The sequence below is a fragment of the Hibiscus syriacus genome, unplaced genomic scaffold (assembly GCF_006381635.1).
Source record: "Hibiscus syriacus cultivar Baekdansim isolate YM2019G1 unplaced genomic scaffold, ASM638163v2 tig00110174_pilon, whole genome shotgun sequence".
Classification (NCBI taxonomy): Eukaryota; Viridiplantae; Streptophyta; class Magnoliopsida; order Malvales; family Malvaceae; genus Hibiscus; species Hibiscus syriacus.
The window spans coordinates 956,353-974,060 of NW_024062612.1; the positions used below are offsets into that span (position 1 = coordinate 956,353).

Below are 17,708 nucleotides of genomic sequence, written 5' to 3' on the forward strand. Positions count from 1 at the left end.
CAACTATTAGAAGTCCTGCCCCAAGAAACCAGCTCAACATGCAAGCCTTCAATAATCAAAGTCTGACACTTCAAAACCACTCCACCATCATGCTGGAGACGAAATAAGCCACACTATCTCAAAATAATCAAATCAGACGTATATCTGAAGAAATCCAAAGAAGAGAAGCAAAAACCAAAACTTGAACACTTACACCAAAAAGGTGTCATTCCTAAAGCAGAATCCAAAATGGAATCCACCCCCACAACTATTCTTTTTAAAAGAGGCCTCGTTTCTATACAGCCAAATTGACCACAGAAACCCGAAAAAAAAGCTATATTTCACGTATCACGACAAACATTACGAATCGGGATATCAAACCAGAATAATAGGAAAGACTTAACGTTATCTGGGCATGCAAATTGAAGGTTCCACCTTGAGAACCACTTATACCAGACAACCCAAATAAAATCACATTGGCAAAAGAGATGGTCAGCAATTTCCACTTCTTTATGGCAGAAAATACAAAAGCAAGCATCAGACCTTACTGTCCATCTTTTAGCTAATTCTGCCAGAACCGGAATTCTATTCAAAATAACCTTCCAAGTGAAAGCAGCTAGAGGAACATTAACCTCCCAAACAAACTTCCATACTACTGCTTTAGGCAGGGTCAAGTTTAGCTCAGATTAGCAAAACAACATCGGGGAATAAATGCCGTTTGAAGATCTCTCCCAAACCAAACCGTCCGATGCAATACTACCTTGGCCAGCACGGTATAGGATTCCCATAAAATCCGTCCAGCACGAAACTTCCCCATCCTGGAAAAGGTCTACAAATTTCTATAGACCAGGACCAACGACCGTGAAGTTTGGACCCAAATTCATTAACAAAACCAGATTTTTTTATAGCCAAATCAAAAATCAAGGGAAACGAAGACCTCAGCGAAGGAACTTCGGTCCAAAAATCATTCCAGAAGTCTATACTTGAACCATCTCCCACCACTAGCCGAAATTTTCTTGCTAACAGACTATTATTATCACTCACCGATGAGTTATATTCCTCCACACCCAAGACATCTTTCTGGTCGGAATGAACCTTGGGGATCACCGTGTTCTGCTGATACTCATACTTCGTATTTACAATTTTGACTGATAGTTGGTAACCAATAATATAGTTATTAACTCGTACATAATCACGTTAAAATTTCACTGATAGTTGGTAACCAATCATATAGTTATTAACTCAAACATCATTGTCTAATTATTCAACCTAGTTAGTAATTTATATGATATGCGATCAATTTTCAATTGGTCTGAGATGAAGCATAAGTTTTTGAATAATATTAAAAGTTTGAATTTTGATGTTGTTAATAGAATAAATTAGATTAGAAAGATTTTTTATATAATAAATTTCTATATAATGAATCTCTAAAATAATAAATCTAAATTAAATGTAGAGGTGGCAAACGGGTCATTCGGATCGGGTTTGGGTATGGTCATTTTGAGTAGGGTCATTTCGGGTCTAGATTGTATTCGATTTAATTTTGTTCGGGTCAGATCGGATCTAGTTTAGTTGTACGGTAACTCGGGTTAGGTCAATTTTCGAGTCAGATGATTATCGGATCGATTCTTTTTCAGTTTGGATCAATATCAAATTAGTTGATTTTTGGATCAGGTCAATATCGGATCGGTTAATTTTTTGTTTGGGTCAACCTTTTGGTCAGGCCAATTCATGTTGAATTGGTTTTGAGTCTAATCAAGTTTATAAGAATTATTGATATATTCTTGTAAAAAAATATGTATTCTTATTTATTAACCTTGTCATTTATGTATAATTTCAATTCTCAATCGTTCAATATTTTGATTTAAGCCATCATTTAGAGATGATAAATTGATAATTTGACACAAATATCATCCTATAATGCATGTTAGAACTTGTTATCAAAATTTTATGTTGATCTTATATGGAAAGTTTATCTTTTGATAAAGAATTTTTTTATTAAAAATTTTATTTCTAATTATAGATTTATTAGAAATATTAAATTTTAAAAAATAATACATATTAAGTTTTAGTGTAACATAAGTAACATTTATATTATTTTTATTATAAATCTAATATTATTATCTTTGTTTTATTTTTTTCTTATTATTTTTATTATAAATCTAATATTTTTATTACAAGTAAGATAAATAAACTTTATTTGTTACTGTTTTCAATCTTACAATAAGATTCTTTCTTTTATATTCCTCTTATGTAATATAAATAAACTTTATTTGTTATTGTTTCCAATCTTACAATAAGATTCTTTCTTTTATATTCCTCTTATGTAACATAAGTAAACTTTCTATTATTTTTATCATAAATCTAATATTTTTATTACGAGTAAGATAAGTAAACTTTATTTGTTATTGTTTTCAATCCTACAATAAGATTCTTACTAACTTTATTTGTTATTGTTTTCAATCCTACAATAAGATTCTTACTTTCGGTTCGGATTAATTTATGTACAGATTGCTTTCAGGTCGGGTTAAATTCAGTTTGGGTTGCTTTTGGATCGGGTTAAAATTCGTTTTGAGTTTCATTCAGTTTGGGTTAATTTCAGTTCGGATTGCTTTCGTTTCACTAAATTTTGGATCATATATGGTTCAAGTCGGATATGGATCGAGTATCGAATCAAATTTGATTATCATGTTCGGGTTAAAGTCAAATATTATGTCAGATAAATCAATTTGAGTAATCTGATTCGGATCAAATTTACGAGGTCTAATTAAATGCATGTTATTATACAAGAAAAATAAACTAAAGGAATGAGCTGAAGATATAATGACGGTTCAAGTTACGATACGGCAGAATAGTACTAAAAAACAAAAGTCCAAATGCACTTAGCTTAATATATCAAATTAACCTTTGTTTTTTTTTATAAAAAAAAAAGACATTGATGATCCATTGTCTCATTGCTCTCTGATTTATTAGTTATGGAGCAGCAACCTTATTAATTGTCTTAATCACTTGCTAAACAGGGGGTAAATCCTATCATTTTATACAATGGGTTGGATTAATTGAGTACCAAACTATAAAGTCTATGATACAGTGAAGTATAGCTTTGAGGAAATTTAAATAAAAAGATGATACTAATTTGAGAGCAGGAATTACATATAATGCAAGGAATGGATGAAATGAAAAAAATGCGTAAAAATAAAAGTGCATGGTCCAAAAATGATATTAAGCCAATTTTCCCCCAAACATAGCTATTAATAGGGATATTATATTTTTTTCAAATATAACTATTAAGAGGAATATTATTTTTCTAGCACTATTAAAAACCGTATCTAATTTTAATTTTAATCCCTTTACTATATTAAATATTGAGATTTGATTAATTCATTTTTATTAAATTTATCAAGTTACTTTAATTTGACATAATTTAATTATTTTATTTTTATAATTTCATTAGTTTGTACAAATTAATAGCACCTATAGTTTTAGTCATTAAAATAATTAACGTAAATTTTCTTAAATAAAAACCTTAAACATTTGATTCCTGTCTATTTTTTATTAAACATAATTAATTTTTTTATGTAATCTCGAATAATTGTAAAAAAACAATCTATAGCATTGCTTTACCAAAAGTAACAACGTTATTCTTTATTGGATTAATATAAAAATAAGTGTCTAAACTATGTCTCAAAATGTTTTAGTGTCTAAAAAATTTTTCGTTAAAAATAGGTGTCTAATATTTTTTCAATTATACTTTTAGGTGTCCAACGTCAAACGCCATTAAAAATCACCGTTAAGTGACACATGTCACGCTCTGATAATTTTTAGAATTTTATTTAAAATAAAAAATTAAAAAATATAATTAAAAACCTATTTTTTAAAATCTTAAAAAATCCAAAACTTTTAAAAACTTCATTTTAATCCCTTTTCCACCGTCAGTCGCCTCTAACATCGTCAATCGGCCGAAAACCCAACGACGTGTGGCCGACCAACTACCCACGATAAAAAGCCCCATATTTTCCTAACTAATCGAACATCCAAAAATGAGGTAAATGAAAATTTTTATTTTAAGGTTTTGGATCCATAATAATCCCTTAAATTAATCACGATAATCGACCTTTTGATCGAATGTGGTGATCAATCATTTTCCGTTTGGTTGGTTGTGGTAGGGGAGGGAAGGGAGAGATAGGGATGGGAGAATACGATATTGTTCTTTCTTTTTAATATAAAATATTTAAAAAAAAATCAAAAGTATCAGAACATGGCACATGTTATTTAACGGGAGTTTTTAATGCAATTAATGTCTGGGCACCTAAAATGGTAACGAAAAAAACGTTAGGCACCTAAAATGGTAACAGAGAAAACGTTAGACACCTATTTTTAACAAAAAATTCTTTAGGTACTGAAACTTTTTTTTGAAGCATAGTTCATAAACTTATTTTTATATTAAGCTTTGTTAATTTGAACTTACATATAATATTATATTAATAGAGAATAAAATTATCTCAAATTAAAGTAAAAAGATTAAATGTCAAATGTAAGAATAATATAGGGACTAAAACCTCAATTAAACCAAAAAACAAGAACTTGAATAGAAGATGTGTCATCCGGTGCCTGTGGCGCAGAGGTAGTAACCGTAAACGATTTAGGAAAAAATTGACAATTTCGCAAGGCAAAGGCTTTGGGTTCTCTGTTAACATCGAAAAGAATAAAATGGGAAGGTCTTTAGTTTTCTCCACCAACATTCCTCTCAAATTTTCACAAGCACCCAGATCAATTGCGCCTCGGATTCTCCCAATTATGTACCAAGACAAATTTATTGCAAATTCTTCATTTGGGTATCAAAAAATTGAAATTTTGAACAAGAATTCCACTAGAAACTTATGCATAAGAGCCTCGATATCAGAGATTTCTAACCAGAGACGGTATCCTAAAGTAGGTGCCAAATCAACTGGACCAATCCCTCCATCTCAGCTCATTGAAGTTGTCGAGACTGCTGCAAGAACTGGCGCTGAGGTTGGTCTCCCTTAAAAATATTCGTTTATGCCTTTACTTTTTGGTTTTACTTTTCAAAATTCAATTCTTTTAATATCTGCCTTTTTCTTTCAGGTGGTGATTGAAGCTGTCAACAAACCAAGAAATATCACGTATAAAGGACTAACTGATTTGGTAACCGAGTAAGGACTTTCAGAGTTTTATTACTTTTTGAGATTTTATCTATATGCTTCCAAGTACTATCTGTTTCCTAAATGCTGGTATAGATCAATGTTATAATCATTCTCTACCCCACAAGTTTGCCTTTTGGTTATCGCCATGGACTTAACTTGAATGACATAGTTTACCCTAAACCTTCATGCTGTTTCCCATGATAAACATAAAGGGGCATCTTAACTTTAAAAGTTTGCATATTACTACTCCTTGCGGATTTGCAGTTGCTCGTATTAGCCTTGACATGAAATTTATGTCTAAGTTTTACCTTATGGTTTATTTCTACTATCATCTTATTGGTTATATATTCAATATCTTTGTGGAATGTTGAAACCATATTAAGTTTGCTATATGATTATTATGCTCCTTTCTATTGCTCACAATTATTGTATGATGTTATCTACAGCACCGATAAAGTGAGTGAGCTTGCTATTCTTGATGTAGTAAAAAAGAATTTCGGAGATCACCTTATCCTTGGGGAGGAGGGAGGAATTATAGGGGATACCTCATCAGACTATCTATGGTGTATTGATCCTTTAGGTTTGTCTCTTTCATCCCTTGCTTTCTTTTAGCCAAGGCAGTCTATATATTCATATTCTATAAAGTGTTAGAGATATATATTCTGGAACTTGGGAATTATGTTTTCAGTCTATATGTTTATTGAGTCTTACCTGCAGAAGTGCTTTAGTATTTTGTGATTCTTATCCATTATTAATTCCCCTGCTTATTTGTATTAGTATTTTATATAAGTTTTAGATATAAGCGCTCTGTTGGTTTGACTTTGCTATCTTTTGTAGATGGAACAACAAATTTTGCACACTGTTACCCTAGCTTTGCAGTTTCAGTGGGAGTTCTATTTCAAGGACACCCTGCCGCTGCCAGTGTGGTATTATTTTATTACTGAAATCTTGATTTAATTAATTTTGCATTGAAAGTTTGATCACTCGCAGAATTATGAATATCAAAGTTACATAATCAGCTCCCCCCCCCCCAATGTAGAAGGAAAGATAACATTTTTGCTCTTTTACCTGTAGGTGGAATTTGTTGGGGGGCCTATGTGTTGGAATACCCGTACATTTACTGCTACTGCTGTTAAGAAACATGGAACTAGCTAAAACTCTTTGAGGTTCATGCCTATATTAATGGCTAACCAATTGAGGCTTTGAGCTCTAGGCGGGGGAGCATTTTGTAATGGACAGAAAATCCATCCCAGTCAAACAGATAAGGTAAACGGTCACATTGAATTGAACCATCAAATATATTGTGAATTATTTAATGAGTAGATGGTACTATTCTCTGCTGAAAAGTTGTTACTTTTTACTTCAATATGCATGATCCTTGCTGAACATTATGTCATGATGCATTGTATGCATTCTGGTCAGATAAATATTGTTGGGACTCGATGATTATGTGCCCCTAATATTTTCTATGGAAGTGTTTGATATTACTTTGTTTCAGTAGACTTGCAGAGGCACCAGTCTTGGATATCTCTGAATATTGAACTGATCACCCTATGCTTTTGCAAAATATATCCTTCAAAATGATGGTTCCCACTGTCAATAAGCTTATGATTTTTAAATGAGAAATGTTTTGCCATCTTGATAAGAAATACTTGTTTGCAGGTGGATCAATCTCTTTTTGTGACTGGGGTTTGGATATGAACATGACGATGCATGGATTACCAACATTGAATTATTCAAGGAATTTACTGACATTAGTAGAGTATGAACCTTAAATGACATTTTTATGCTCATAAGCCATCTCCAAAAATTGCAGAGCTCGTGCTTTACCCCTTTTCTCTCTTTAACTTTTTCCTGGATTTCAATGACTAGGGTGTAAGAAGGCTTGGTGCTGCAGCCGTGGGCATGTGTCACGTAGCTCTTGGAGTAGCAGAAGCGTATTGGGAATATTGTCTAAAACCTTGGGATATGGCAGCTGGTGTATTGGTAAAACTTAATAACTCACAATTATTTCCTTCTTTTACTCTAAGGAATACTGAGCTGCTAAAAATGTTAAAATTGATGTTGGTTTAAGTTCCTGAGGCTGCTAAAGTTGCATTCAACATTACAATCGACAAACTTATTTTGCTACCTTGAAATATAGGAAAACAGCCTCGAAATACTTTGAATTGATTTGAACTTATTTTGTCACCAAACTGTTTTTTATCATTTCATTCAAATTTATACTAAAGCGAAAATTTATGGTGATGATTAACACAAGTTTATTGAATGAGGGTTGCTCAGATTCAGCTGTTTACATTTAAAAGTTTTATTTCTTTATAATCAGATAGTTGAAGAAGCTGGTGGCGCTGTGACTCGGATGGATGGTGAATGCAAACCCCAGACCGATGCGGGTAACCCGATCCGATCCGGGAAGTGTCACATTAGGGCCACCGGAGCGACCCACTGTAAAAATAGCGGAAAATTTAAAACTTTTATTTAAAACATGTAACTTATAAAATGATTTATCAGTATGTAGAAATAAAACAGATTTTCAGACTTGTATATAAAACAAAATACAATTACATGCCCTATAATCACATTTACCGTACTCTACAAACAACGCCTGAAGAACTCCTTTACTGATGTCGATAGCTGTACTGGTACAATTCTTTTAACCTGTAATGTTGAGTAATAGAGTGAGTTTCGGAAAGCTCAGTAATACAGAACTACCAGATGATGCTGAAGAACGTGCAGATACAGATAAACATATATTTCCTTATTAGTTTAGATATCTATAGATTTCTTTGGCTGAGCTGAGGTCCCATTGATATTTCAGGTATTAACAAATAGTATTCAGTTCTGATGGAAAATATTTAGGATGTTTAGGTTCAGGAGATCAGAATAGGTTTTCTAGCGTGTTCCCAAAAATCATGTAACTTTTCAGATCTTTTTAAAATATATATATATACCCTATCCGTCAAGTCCAAAATGTGTAGGTTCCCAAGAACCATACACCCACCGTCAAGTCCAGTAGGCATGAGCACATAGCCGAGGAGCCTCCAGGTATGCTTCCTCCAACATTACCCCCAAATAAAACATGTTCCGTCCGTAAACGGATATATATAAAAAAAATCAAAACATAATCCAGGTCAAGTATCAGGTCAAAATCCAGGTCAAAATTCAGGTCAAGTATTCGATCAGAATCCAGGTCAAGTATCCGATCAGAATCCAGGTCAAGTATCCGATCAGAATCCAGGTCAGGTATTATAATAGAAATCAAATCGAAAATCAGGTAAAATATCCAGGTGATTAGGGAACACACCAGAATTTACAGAAATTATTCAGAGGTACTGGATAATCTTAGCAGGTAGAGAAACATGAATCTTCAGTATACCGATAGGATATCAGAATTTAGAATCACTATTGGAAGAGTTCAATAAATGACAAAATCATCAATTATTCAAAATAAGACTTGAGATGATCGGGAAGAAATGAAGGTTCAAGACCTTTACAATCTATGTCGATTAATTAATTTATCAAACAACTCCAAATGAATAGCTCCCAGAAACAATACTTATCAACTTGTCAATTCATTAACCTTCCATGGTATTTACTCGTTAATACCAAATATATTATTATCCATAGACCATCTTCTGAGTCATCACTGAATAGATCTTAAGGAGACTAACAAATATTCCAATGCTCTTAATTTCATTTCCACGCTTCCACAATATCATGTAATGCTGATGTACTTGATTAATTTGTTCATAACCCATTGTAATTATACACTTGTAAACTCATCAAAGTTTTCAGACTTATCCAAATACTTACTAAATCCTCAATCATTGAGGTTACCTAGTTCATTTAGAAGACTTATCATTTACTTCAGTCCTTTCGAACAATTCCGACAACAGAATACCCCCGATAAATTGTTCTTCAGGTATTTACTCATAACTCAGATATTTCTGGGTCAAGTGCCTTCTCAGATTTTACAAACGGAATATCAGGAATTTTCCTGCACTAAGTCAGGATCTTAATAATCAAATCTGTACTTAATCGAGTTAAGTACAAATCTTCTAAGTATTTTCTCATTCAGGGTTAACTCAGATTATTCTACCTCTTAAGGGCATTTCTGTAATTTCTTAACCAGATAATTTCGATATTAGCTCTTAAAGAAAATAATATAATTTAGAGATCCTATGATTAATTGCTTTCTCGAACCTTCTCTGATCTTGAAGTGATTCTTTAATAGACTTCTAGTATCTTGCATAAACCCTCTTGGGGTTAAAAACCGGTTATCCATAATTTCCAAGTAAAACTAACATTTCTTATGCACATCAGTAGTTATATCGGATCAATATGTCTTTTCAGAGTTATTAACCAACTTCCCGGGATAATTCTTGTCATTCTATAACATAAGGGTATTTTTGTAATTTTACCATACCAGAATATTCTCATAATTTCTCATCCAAGTACCTTTAACATTTAACCTTTGATGATATAAAATATAAGTTGCAAATCCATGGCTGATTTCTTTATCACTAATCAAAAACTTGTAATTTAATTCTAACAATTCCTAAATCTCTTATATTAATCATTCGATCCGTATTCAATTACAGAATTTCTACCACATTCATATCGAGTGTATAAATTATTCAACTCCACAAATGAGACTAACATTATCTTAATCATGCATTTACCAATATTCACATGTTCCATAAAGCATAAAGAGGTAGTAAAGTATTACCTTGATTTTCGTGCCATACTGATCGACCATAAAAATTCCATTTGAATGCCTTTGATCTTTAATTCAACTTCCAATAATTCCTCAGATACATATCAACATAAATTATATCAAAATCGGAGCTTAATTACGATAAACGGATCGAATAGGGTGATTAATCAGTGAAAACCAACTTACCGAGTTTGAATTTGGAAAAACGGACTTCGGATTCGGATTCAGGACGTTGAAAGCATAAAATATGACTTTTCAAAAATTTGGAATTTTCAGTCAAAATCAAAGTCAACGGGGTTGACTGCCAATTTCGAGGCCTTCGGGTCAGAATTTCGAAAAACGAACTGCGGAATCAGATTTGAAACGTCGAAAAATGTCATGATAGGTATACTCGATCAAAGTCAAAGGTCGTTTAATGCCCGGTCAAAGCCCGTCAAAGTTTTGGTCAACAGTGGTCAACGGTTAACGGGTCGGGTCGGGTTGTAACCGGTCAAACCGGTCAAATCTGCTCCAAAACCGGTCAAACCAGTCATTTGGACCATCCCCACGCGTAGTGGCGACGCGTGGGGGCCCTTCCGGCTGCATAAAAATCACGGAAAAATTCTTAAAAATTATTTTGAGCGATTCCGAGATACTTATAAAGCTCGGTTCACAATTTTGAACGGCGAAGAGCTCGATTTCAACAAATCAGAAACTTTGACCGCTTCACCTCCTCACGCGCCGCCGTCGACGAAGACCAAGGATGACACCGGCAGACTCGGAACGATGCAAGGAACATGATGGTGTGGGAGGTGTCGTAAATGAATCATCGGATCGTCGTGAATCGACGAAAAACCAATTGAAATCGAGTTATTACCGACGATACTTCGGACTAAAATTAACTACGAACCGCTACGATTCACGACGAAAGGTTTGAGGGGTTTTGTTCCTCGCTCGACAACGAACACGATGGTGGTTTCGGCTCGTCGATCGGAGGTCGGACGGCGAGTAGATCGGAGTTGAAAGTTGTTGACCAGGAGATGAATTATGAGTGTATTTCTGTAGAAATACACGGGGAATAGGGTTTATATTAACTTATAAAGAAAAATGGTAAAATCATGAGTTTAGCAACTGAATTTCTTGCACTTCTTAAAACAGTTTGCCAACTTTGAAATTTTACAATTTAATCCACTGTTTCTTTCAAAATACCAATTAAATCCACCACTTTATAATTTCTTAAATTTAGCCCTTAAATTGGGGTGTTACAATTCTCCATTCCTTAAAAGAATTTCGTCCTCGAAATTCATTCATGTCACATAATTGCAGAAATAAAACTTCCATCTGTTCTTTCATATCTTTCATGTAACTCTTATAGAAATACAAATCCTCCACTAATCCTTAACTAGTTGAGTATACATTCTTATCAGAACTTTCTCTCATTTCAATAAAAGAATCCGAACGAAAATTTCCTTGAGTAATCAATTCAGTCTTGGTCATGAGAATAGACTTATAAAGCAGTAGCATATCCCGATTTCATTTCCAGAGTCGAGTCAGAATTTCTCAGATAATTAAGTCTCACATGGCTCGGGGGTACTTTACAACGTTTAGATAGATGTTACTGGTATTTCTTTTTGTACAAGTATAGCCTTAACGGATAGAAACTTCGGTTTACTCGTTACAGAAATTGACTCAGCCCTAGAGTTCCGGCTCAGAGAGGTACGATTATAGTCTAGGGGCATGTATTGATCAAACATATTTTGACATTCGACAGGACGATCTATCTTGAAATTTTTTTACTCAAACCATATCTCTGATACCACTAAATATAACCCTCAGACCGATGCGGGTAACCCGATCCGGGAAGTGTCACATTAGGGCCACCGGAGTGACCCACTGTAAAAATAGCGGAAAATTTAAAACTTTTATTTAAAACATGTAACTTATAAAATGATTTATCAGTATGTAGAAATAAAACAGATTTTCAGACTTGTTTATAAAACAAAATACAATTACATGCCCCCTAATCACATTTACCGTACTCTACAAACAACGCCGAAAGAACTCCCTTACTGATGTCGATAGATGTATTGACACAATTCTTTTAACCTGCAATGTTGAGTAATAGAGTGAGCTTCGGAAAGCTCGGTAATACAGAACTACCAGATGATGCTGAAGAACGTGCAGATACAGATAAACATATATTTCCTTATTAGTTCATATATCTACATATTTCTTTGGCTGAGCTGAGGTCCCATTGATATTTCAGGTATTAACAGATAGTATTCAGTTCTGATGGAAAATATTTAGGATGTTTAGGTTCAGGAGATCAGAATAGGTTTTTTAGTGTGTTCCCAAAAATCATGTAACTTTTCAGATCTTTTTAAAACATATATATATATATACCCCCATCCATCAAGTCCAAAATGTGTAGGTTCCCCAAAACCATATACCCACCGTCAAGTCCAGTAGGCCCTGAGCACAAAGCCGAGGAGCCTCCAAGTATACTTCCTCCAACATTACCCCCCAAATAAAACATGTTCCATCCGTAAATGGATATATAAAAAAAATCAAAACATAATTCAGGTCAAGTATCAGGTCAAAATCCAGGTCAAGTATTCGATCAGAATCCAGGTCAAGTATCCGATCAGAATTCAGGTCAAGTATCCGATCAGCATCCAGGTCATGTATTATAATAGAAATCAAATCGGAAATCAGGTAAAATATCCAGGTGATTAGGGAACACACCAGAATTTACAGAAATTATTCAGAGGTACTGGATAATCTTAGCAGGTAGAGAAACATGAATCTTCAGTATACCGATAGGATATCAGAATTTAGAATCACTATTGAAAGAGTTCAATAAATGACAAAATCATCAATTATTCAAAATAAGACTTGAGCTGATCGGGAAGAAATAAAGGTTCAAGACCTTTACAATCTATGTCGATTAATCAATTTATCGAACAACTCCAAATGAATAGCTCCCAGAAACAATACTTATCAACTTGTCAATTCATTAACCTTCCATGGTATTTACTCTTTAATACCAAATATTATTATCTATAGATCATCTTCTGAGTCATCACTGAACAGATCTTAAGGAGACTAACAAATATTCTAATGCTCTTAATTTCATTTCCACGCTTCCACAATATCATGTAATGTTGACGTACTTGATTAATTTGTTCATAACCCATTGTAATTATACACTTGTAAACTCATCAGAGTCTCCAGACTTATCCAAATCACTTACTAAATCCTCAATCATTGAGGTTACCTAGTTCATTTAGCAGTCATGTCAATTCCAATTACTTCGGGATTTTTCAGAGTAATTCAAACGTTCCTGAATTTTAGATACATGTTGTATTTCTGTTTCATTCAATTTGGTCTTCGTGGTTGATTTGTCGAACAAACGTCCAATTTTTAGTACTAAATGCGATCTAGAGTTGAGTTGAGCTGAATACTTCCAAAATTTGTCATCGAGCCAAACTTGAGAAGACGAATACGCATTCCAGTAATATCTATGCCATTCAGGTATTGACATAGTTTTAGGGTTGATCTACTCACTTAAATTATTTTCCATTACTTTTAAAGGTAGTCCAATACCTATACTTATTTGGATTCCTTAATTAATCTAAGAAATTTACTTAGTTTAGACCATAAGGTTATTTTGGTAATTTTGGTGCTCGGTTTTATTCCATTCATTTCAGAGCTCGAGGATATCCAATCATTCCTGAGCTTGGTGATATTATTGGGTCATTTCCATTACAGGGGTATTTTGGTCATTTTACAGATCTACGATATTTCAATCTTTTTCTTTATCTGATCTTATTATTTAATTCAATCTTATCATTTACTTCAGTCCTTTCGAACAATTCTGACAGCAGAATACCCCTGATAAATTGTTCTTCAGGTATTTACTCATAACTCGGATATTTTCAGGTCAAGTGTCTTCTCAGATTTTACAAACGGAATATCAGGAATTTTCCTGCACTAAGTCAGGATCTTAACAATCAAATCTGTATTTAATAAAGTTAAGTACAAATCCTCTAAGTATTTTCTCATTCAGGGTTAACTCAGACTATTCTACCTCTTAAGGGCATTTCTATAATTTCTTAACCAAATAATTTTGATATTAGCTCTTAACAAAAATAATATAATTTAGAGATCCTATGATTAATTGCTTTCCCGAACCTTCTTTGATCTTGAAGTGATTCCTTAACAGACTTCTAGTATCTTGCATAAACCCTCTTGTGGTTAAAAATCGGTTATCCATAATTTCCAAGTAAAACTAACATTTCTTATGCACATCAGTAGTTATATCGGATCAATATGTCTTTTCAGAGTTATTAACCAACTTCCAGAGACAATTCTTGTCATCCTATAACATAAAGGTAATTTCATAATTTTACCCTACCGGAATATTCTCATAATTTTTCATCCAAGTACCTTTAACATTTAACTTTTGATGATATAAAATATAAGTTGCAAATCCATGACTGATTTCTTTATCACTAATCTCAAACTTGTAATTTAATTATAACAATTCCTAAATCTCTTATATTAATCATTCGATCTGTATTCAATTACATAATTTCTACCACATTCATATCGAGTGTATAAAGTATTCAACTCCACAAATGAGACTAACATTATCTTAATCATGCATTTACCAATATTCACATATTCCATAAAGCATAAAGAGGTAGTAAAGTATTACTTCGATTTTCGTGCCATAATGATCGACCATAAAAATTTCATTTGAATGCCTTTGATCTTTAATTCAACTTCCAATAATTCCTCAGATACATATCAACATAAATTATATCAAAATTGGAGCTTAATTACAATAAATAGATCGAATTTGGTGATTAATCAGTGAAAACCAACTTATCGGGTTAGAATTTGGAAAAACGGACTTCAGATTCAGATTCAAGACTTCAAAAGCATAAAATATGACTTTTCGAAAATTTGGAATTTGCAGTCAAAATCAAAGTCAACGGGTTTGACTGCCAATTTCAAGGCCTTCGTGTCCGAATTTTGAAAAACGGACTGCTGAATCGGATTTGGAACGTCGATAAATGTCGGGATAGGTATACTCGGTCAAAGTTAAAGGTCGTTTAATGCCCGGTCAAAGCCTGTCAAAGTTTTGTCAATAGTGGTCAACGCCGATCAACGGGTCAACGGGTCGGGTTGTAACCGGTCAAATCTGCTCCAAAACCGGTCAAACCGGTCATTTGGACAATCCCCACGCGCAGTGGCGGCGTGTGAGGGCCCCTTCCGGCTGCCTTAAAATCACGAAAAATTTCTTAAAAATTATTTTGAGCGATTCCGAAATACTTACAAAGCTCGGTTCACAATTTTGAACGGCGGAGAGCTCGATTTCAACAAATCGGAAACTTTAACTGCTTCACCTCCTCACGCGCTGCCGTCGACGGAGACCAAGGATGACACCAGCAGACTCGGAACGATGCAAGGAACACGATGGGGCAGGAGGTGTCGTAAACGGATCATCGGATCGTCGTGAATCGACGAAAAACCAATTGAAATCGAGTTATTACCGACGATACTTCCGACTGAAATTAACGACGAACGGCGACGATTCACGACGAAATGTTTGAGGGGTTTTGTTCCTCGCTTGACAACGAACACGATGGTGGTTTCAGCTCGTCGATCGGAGGTCGGACGGCGAGTAGATCGAAGTTGAAAGTTGTTGACCGGGAGAGGAATGGAAATGGGGTTTATATTAACTCCTAAAGAAAAATGGTAAAATTATGAGTTTAGCAACTGAATTTTCTGCACATCTTAAAACGGTCTGCCAACTTTGAAATTTTACAATTTAATTCACTGTTTCTTTCAAAATACCAATTAAATCCACCACTTTATAATTTCTTAAATTTAACCCCTAAATTAGGGTGTTACATGGAAAATTGTGTCTTTGATAGATCTGTTTTTGTATCTAATGGTGCAATTCATGCCAAGGTTCAACTCTTCTAATTTTTATGATATAGAAAGCAAAATAAGACCCAAAATCATACTGTGCATCAGTTGTAACTAAATGGTATGTTTATTCAATTACTATGAAATGCAGGCTTTGGAGAGGATTGCACCTGCAACGGAGAAACTGAACAGTAAAGGAATCGATTTCTCAATATGGTATAAACCCGAAAATTATGACCCGAAAATTATGTCACAGATCTTTGAAATGCTAAAGAGATGTACTTCTGTTTCCTGGCACAGTAAGTTGTTCTTTCTCTCAGCTTGAATTTATACAACTTTTCAATTATCTTGAAACAGAAGACTGGTTTTTGATGATCAGATGACGTTTAAACTTATTTACATCTTCAATAGCTAAAAGCGCATTTGCTGTTTCCTGTCTTTCTTTCATTTATGCATATGCTGGAACTTCTCGATTAAGCCTTTCTACATTGCCCGCTCCAGGATTTTCAAAATGGTACTCCCTTCCTAGATGTTTAGACTGAGACCCTACCATTTCGAATGGTCAGTTGTAATTATGACATGCTTTGAAGGTTGAACCTTTGATAAGCATATGAAGTATATGAAATATCAAAAAGACTATTTCCATGACTCCTTTAACAATAAGTCCTCCCTTCCTGCATGGTATTCATGAAAATGACTCCATTTCTCCAGTTTGGGTTCTCCTCTAAATGAGTTATTCATAGAGTTACGAAAGAGAAGAAGATAATGGTGGTCCAGTGCAACGCAATCAGCACCGTACCTCCATTGCCTTGTATGGGGAAGTCCCTCATTATTATCGTCCTTATCTTGTGCAGCAAGTACAGGGAGATCATTATTATCGTCCATAGCAACCACTAGTCATTCTACTTTAATCTTGTCACCCACTTCTTCAACTTGTCAACACACCTTTTCGTCCTACTAAGATTCAAACTCCTAAAAATAAGATAAAATTTTGCTAAGATTCAAACTCCTAAAAATAGGATAGAGTTCTACTATGATTTAAACTCCTAAAGATAGGATCCACAAGCACTATAAATAGCCATTGTAACTCACTATTGTAACAGACGATTTACAGACAAAATACAGAGGAAAGCACGGAAAATACAAAGGCAAAGCTATTGTAAACGATTCGAAAAGGAAATAAAATGTAGCATTTTTTTGATTCGTTCATTTCTCGCATGTGCACGTTATTTTTCTTGAGATTTGGTTCGAATAATCCAAAACGTGGGTTGCGCCGATGACCAAAAATAGGTGGGGTTTCTAAGTTTCGAACCTAGATCTACCCCGAGGAGTGTTCATTTTTTATCCCCCTAATGCGCAATATCAACGTTAATTGTCTTTCAAATTTGGCCCCAATCTTTATTTTTCTTTATATTAGTCATTTTATTTATTGTATGGATATTTTTATTTATTTATTATTTACATTATTGTCATTATATAAATATATATACGTATGTTTTTTTAAATGATTTTCAATTGATTTTTTACACTATATATTATTATTATATATACATATATTTTTTTATTTATTTATATTCATTTGGTTATTTTTTTTAATATTATTATTTATATATATATATACCTTTTTTAATATTTTACTTATAATCGTATTATTACCATATATATATATTGTAATTATCTTTATCTAGTTTGTTTTAACTTTATCATTATACGTATATATGTATGTTTTAATAGTTTATTTATAAGCCAATTATCATTATATGTATACTTTTATATTTGATTTATATATTTGATTTATTTTTGTTTTAGTTTTTTTATATTATATTATATTTTCATATTACTATCATTATTGTTATGATTATTATTTTTCTATTTTACTCATTTATATATATATATATATATATTTTCATATTTTATTTATTTATTTA

The 17,708-nt window shown here is 33.3% G+C and overlaps 1 pseudogene; it reads left to right on the forward strand.

Moving 5' to 3' along the window:
• Positions 1 to 4,629: 4,629 nt before the first annotated feature.
• On the forward strand, positions 4,630 to 15,808 carry LOC120216875 (annotated as a pseudogene).
• Positions 15,809 to 17,708: the final 1,900 nt, after the last annotated feature.